The following is a 6,000-nucleotide window of genomic DNA, read 5'->3' as shown; positions in this document are numbered from 1 at the left end:
CTAATTAGCATAAGAATGAGTAACATTCTTGTTCAAGAAACTGAAAATAAGTAACTTCAATGGGCAAACACAGCCTATACTTTGTAACACCTGCATATGTTCACGTTAAGGTCGGAGCTGACTGAGCAGAGAAAACTATTTGCGTAAGTATAACGGGTAACGATACACACTATTACCCTCAGAACTTAGTCAAACTGAATGGTGTCAATAACGTTACTATTAATATTCACTGTAGAATCATAAATTGGACATAGGTTCAGTATTACTTTTCAAACATTTTCCTATCTGACAAAAAATTGTAAATGTAGTTCACGGCATTTTTATGAACTGGATATAGGTTAAATCTCTCTCAGCTAAATACTTTTCTATTTAGAATGAAAAGTAAATGTACTTCACTAACAAACTACTTTCACACTGACCTTTGAATAAAAGAATCTACTGTTATCATAAATAATGGTCTTCCTATTAATCGCTATTTAGCTTAGCACAAGAGACAAACTGTGGGTCCTCTTACACTATTAATAAGCATGTTCAATACACACGAGGAACCCAATACTGTACAGAACTTAACAGGAATAGCATGAGTAATTGAAACTTTCTATAATTAAGTAACTTTGTGCATTTGGACTATTTTCAATGAGGGGGGGGGGCTGATCTTAACCACTGTAATAGAACAAAATAAACGCACATTCATTAATGAAACAAACGCTTAGCAAGCGTGAACATGTAACTCTCAACAGTTGCAGTTCTGAACTTTTACTGCAGTGAAACACAAAATTGAGATATTTGTAAGATCCTTTCAATAGCCGGCCGCGGTGGCCGTGAGGTTCTAGACGCTTCGGTCCGGAACCGCGGGACTGCTACGGTCGCAGGTTCGAATCCTGCCTCGGGCTTGGATATGTGTGGTGTCCTTAGGTTAGTTAGGTTTAAGTAGTTCTAAGTTCTAAGGGACTGATGACCTAAGATGTGAAGTCCCATAGTGCTCAGAGTCATTTTTTTCCTTTCAACAAACAATATCAATTTTAGCACACTCTATTGCCACATTAACTTTAATATGCTTGCAATAAAGGACACTCGGTAAGCACCTTAGCGTGGGAGGGACCCTAAATGGATATGTGACTGAGGATAAACCACGGTAGGTACAAGAGTGCAGTTATAATTTACCTTATATTTGAGTACACTATAACATCCAATGAGCTGATCCTTCACTGTACATTACTATAGTTCTTCTGTTCCATTACAGTGATTGCGCAATGTGGTGGCGAGTGCATGTTGGTAGGTAGATTTGCAGGTAGAATTGCTGGACTCTGTCATTTCTTGGTGGCGATGATAGATATCAGTTCCAACATAATTCCAACTAGTTACTGCATCCGTCCGAGGCTTTGGCACGTTGGAAAACGGCACAAAAAGCCCCTCTCAGCACCAGCACAATTCACAACCTTTTCGTGAGCTAGCTGTTGGTGGTTCCGTAGCTCATCCCCGACTGACGCTTAATCCATCTCTTCTATCCACGCCCATCACATTTTGCGCGCGCTACACAGTTCCGTTCCCGAGTGGAACCACACCACCTTTTACTTACAAAATAACTAAGAACTCTAAGTGAAGGTCAGCAGTTTTTATAACAGCAACCAAACATATTAAATAAAACAGAACATTTGCACATATTGACATTTCTACAAAATTATTCAACCTCAAGGATAACCAAAGAGATTATGTGATATGAAAAAACATATCATTTGCTCATATTGTGCATATTACAGAGATTACACTTCATTACAGTATTGAATTAATCATACACTAATTACAGAAGTTCAACGATGGGATGTTGAACAAAACAGAAAGCTAAATGAATCAACAAAAGGTATGTTGTGTATAAACCATGGTGTTACAACCTGAAGTCATACCCGGTAGCTCACCCCACTATGGCGCCGGAGTAACTCCTATATGCCTGTCCAAAGTATTGGAAGAATGGAAAATCTAGCCAGATCGCCTCCATACTAGTCGGTGATGGTCATCCGATGTAGTGCCGAACAGTGATTCATCGCTGAACATAATGCGATCACAGTCAACAGCAGTCTATGTTCCCGGTCACCGCATCACTGAAACCTCATCCCATTGTGTTGTAGCAGCCTAAACATGGAGTGATAATTCTCAAATTCGGGTGCTTCTAGTCTCCGACCAATGGTGTGGGATACCGGAATGTTGCAAGGAGCCCATTACTTGTTCTCGGGTGGCAGGTGCGTATATGAGGGGTTATGATGTTGTTGGTGCACAATAAAAGGATCCTACCTTGAGATAACAGACTTGTTTGGAACTTTAGGACATGTACATCTGCCCTCGCATCCTAAAACACAAAAAATCTGGATATTGCACGATTAGACCAGCCGGCCAAGTGGAGAATCACAATGAGGCCCCTATCAAACTCAGTCAGGTGCTGATAACTCACGAGTCTCTCACGAGTACTCTGGACCTGAGTGTTCTTCACAGTAATCACTAAACATCTGATGCTGCTCACCCCTATTATACTCTACGAGATCTGATAACAATACTAAAAGCGAACAGCTCTTATGCGCTCTGATAGCTGTTCTACAAGTCACACAGAAGTTCAAGCATAATTGTTTACTTATCCACCGACGGCGCATACATGTACGAAGTTTTATTGACATCCAGACACCTTTCTGGGTACCTCACTTTTTTGTTAAGTCATGTATTTTCAAGAGGCAGGCTCTTATCTCGAGATGTGAAGACAGCGAACCACAGTACCGCATTATTTGATTGACCCCACAGGTGTGCACTAGTCAACTGATGCCAGAGGAAGCAACCGCTTGGGCCGGCCGAGCGGTTCTAGGCGCTACAGTCTGGAACCGCGCGACCGCTACGGTCGCAGGTTCGAATCCTGCCTCGGGCATGGATTTGTGTGATGTCCATAGGTTAGTTAGGTTTAAGTAGTTCTAAGTTCAAGGGAACTGATGACCTCAGCAGTTATGTCCCATAATGCTCAGAGCCATTTGAACCAAGCAACCGCTTCCACTCATTTTCATAACTAGTGACTTTTCACAGCGATCTCTATCCCTGTTATGTATCTCCACAAATAAAACATGAAAATATTATTATAAATGAAAAATGATTTCCAGGCACTAAGAACCTGGGCTTAAGAATATTGTATCGGATGATAAAGAAATAATAATAAGAATGAGAATAAGGAAGTCTACATGTACGTATTATTCGGAGTGTCCATGCTGAAAAGTAGTGCTTCCCAAATTTTATGTGCAAGCTATTAAAGTTGTTTGGATAAAACAAAGGTTATTAACATTCTAAATCCTTGTTCTTTATGTCTACATATTTATTTCACAACACAATCACCCTGGCGACGAACACATTTCCCCCAACTAGAGATCAGTTTCTTGACACTGTACCGCAGTATTTTTGATTTTACGAGCTTGCAGCATGCTGCAAGTGAAAAATAGGTCCGCAATATCTATTGCAATTGAAATAAATTGTTGTAGTTCCGTCATAAGTTGCAACTTAAGATGGAGCTACAACCATTTATTTCAATTTTTATTGTGTTGTCGGAGCCACAACCTCACCTCTTGCACCGCTTCATCACAATCAAAGTGAACTTCTCGAAGAGCTTTCTTAAGTATTGGAAACAGATGAGAATCGGGTGGTGCCAAGTCGGACTGTATACAGGTTAGTCGGTAACAGCGAACCCAAAGCGTCGAATTTTTGCAGCGCTAGTGTGTGGTCTGGCACTGACAAGCTGAAGAAGAGGGTCTCCATGTGTAGACGAACTCTTCGAATTCTAAACTCGATTACAGGACGCCGTTTCTCACGCACCGACATAGTCACGTTATACACCGCAGTGATACACGCCATTATTCGGAGTCTTCTAGCGGCAGAGGGCTGCAGATACAGTATGTAGACATGAGGAGTAACTACGTAAAATGTTAATGACGTTTGTTTTGTGTAAAAAGCTTTAAGATTTTTCACATAAAAAAATCCGGAGACATTGCTTTTCAGCACGCTCTCGTAATTGAGAAGGAGAGTGAGTGGTATAGAAACTTTGGTGTAAACATGTCGAATGAATATATAACCTGTAAACATAATAACAGTGTAGAGTATGTAGCTGAGTAGTTAGAGGCGCGTGGAGTGGCCGCCCGGTTTGAGGCGTCATGTCACGGATTGTGCGGCCCCTCCTGCCGGAGGTTCGAGTTCTCCCTCTGGCATGGGTATGTTTGTTGTTCCTGGCATAATTTAGTTTAAGCAGTGTGTAAGTCTAGGGAACGATGATGTAAGCAGTTTGGTCACTTAGGAATTCACACACATTTGAACATTTGAGTACTTAGAGGCTAAATAAGCAAAATAAAAATTTATTCTCTTTACTTCAGTTGCTATTGGTTTTTCAGCTGTCGAAAGAGCAAAGCTCATCTTCAATACCACTTTTAGTGTCTCATTTCCTAATCTAATTCCCTTATAAGCACCTCATTTAACTCGACTACGTTTGTTGATGTGCTTCTAATAAGTGTCAATGTTATGGTTGTAACACCAATATCGATGTTACTTATCTCATTTAAGTTGTTTGTCTACTTATATTTAGTGTGAGTTCTGTATAACCAAGCTATACGGTGTAACATGCATGTGAATGTTTTACTCATCATTTACAACACTTTATGCCAATATAATGAATCTATGGCCGTAATTTTAAAAATAATGTTCTATAAAAGAATGGAAGTGTTAAAATTTTGCTTGTAATACTGCACGTAAAAAATAGGTTTGCAATCGTGTAAAACCTGGAGGCAAGTCCCTTCACAACGAAACTTCCTTGGCAGAAATAGAAAAGGTGGAATTGGTGGTTGAACTGCAAGGTTCCATTATGGAAAGAGTCAGTCGGTGGCAAGCAGGCAAAGCATTCTCATCTTGCGAATGGAACCAAGAAGAGCAAGAAAAATTATTTAATATAGAGCCTCGGATGTAAAAGTAACACTACTTGCATATATCTTGCCCCATGAGACTACAAAGAGCAATCAGTAAAAACAATATAATTACCTGGAAACCTTTTCAATGGCAGCATTTTCCAATATGTGAACTGAGAAAAGAACTTCATGTCCACGTTAGTGGTGCTCCATTACAAGCAAATACATATTTTACTTGTAATGATCATTGTTTTGATGCTTTATTATACAGATAGTAAGTCTTGTTGAGAGCCAGTGGTTCCAAAAACGGTTAATATTCCTGCTCTATTGTACATGCCAAACTACTGTTACATTGCTTGCTAAAGAGTACTATAGTCTCCTGTCATATTTGCAAAACAGAATTTCAGTATCAAGTATAGACAATCGCAATAGTTAACTTTCTTTATGAACGGCGCTAGGACTTAGTACAACTTTGCCTAATTCGCCTGGCGACCATTCTCTTTTACGTAACTGCAGTTTACTTATAAGTAATAGAATCTTGGCTCGAGTCCCGTTTGCTCTGCTATTGCTTCCTTTCAACAGCAATCTTTCGAGAAACGAAAAAAGTCTGATACTTTTCGTCATGTACGAACACGGTGAAATTAAAATCCTTTCACAGGAGTAACATTATCGGTCCACTGCTAATTTAATAGTAGGCGATAATGCTATATGTGGCTTTTCCCGTGACATGACTACGAGTATCGTAAGGAGGGACTGTTATGTGGTCTTTAGGACGACGAGTGGTCTCATGCAGGTCTCCACGCTAGTCTGTGCAGTGCAAGCCTCTGTATCCCTGCATCTCTACTTCAACCTGCAACCATCTGAACCTGCTTACTGTAGTCAGTCATTCATCCCCTTCTACAATTTTTATCCCCCACTCTTCACTTCGTTACGAAATTGAGGATTCCTCTATGGTTCAAGAAGAGTCACATCAAACGACCCTCTCTTTTACCCGATTGTGCCATAAAACACTCTTCTCCACAATTCGAGGCAGTAGATTGCCGTTAGTTATTCGAGCGCTCATCTCAGCATTTCTCTGTGGCAACAC

The sequence above is a fragment of the Schistocerca cancellata genome, chromosome 9, assembly GCF_023864275.1.
Source record: "Schistocerca cancellata isolate TAMUIC-IGC-003103 chromosome 9, iqSchCanc2.1, whole genome shotgun sequence".
In the NCBI taxonomy this organism is placed as follows: Eukaryota; Metazoa; Arthropoda; class Insecta; order Orthoptera; family Acrididae; genus Schistocerca; species Schistocerca cancellata.
This window is presented reverse-complemented; position numbering follows the sequence as displayed.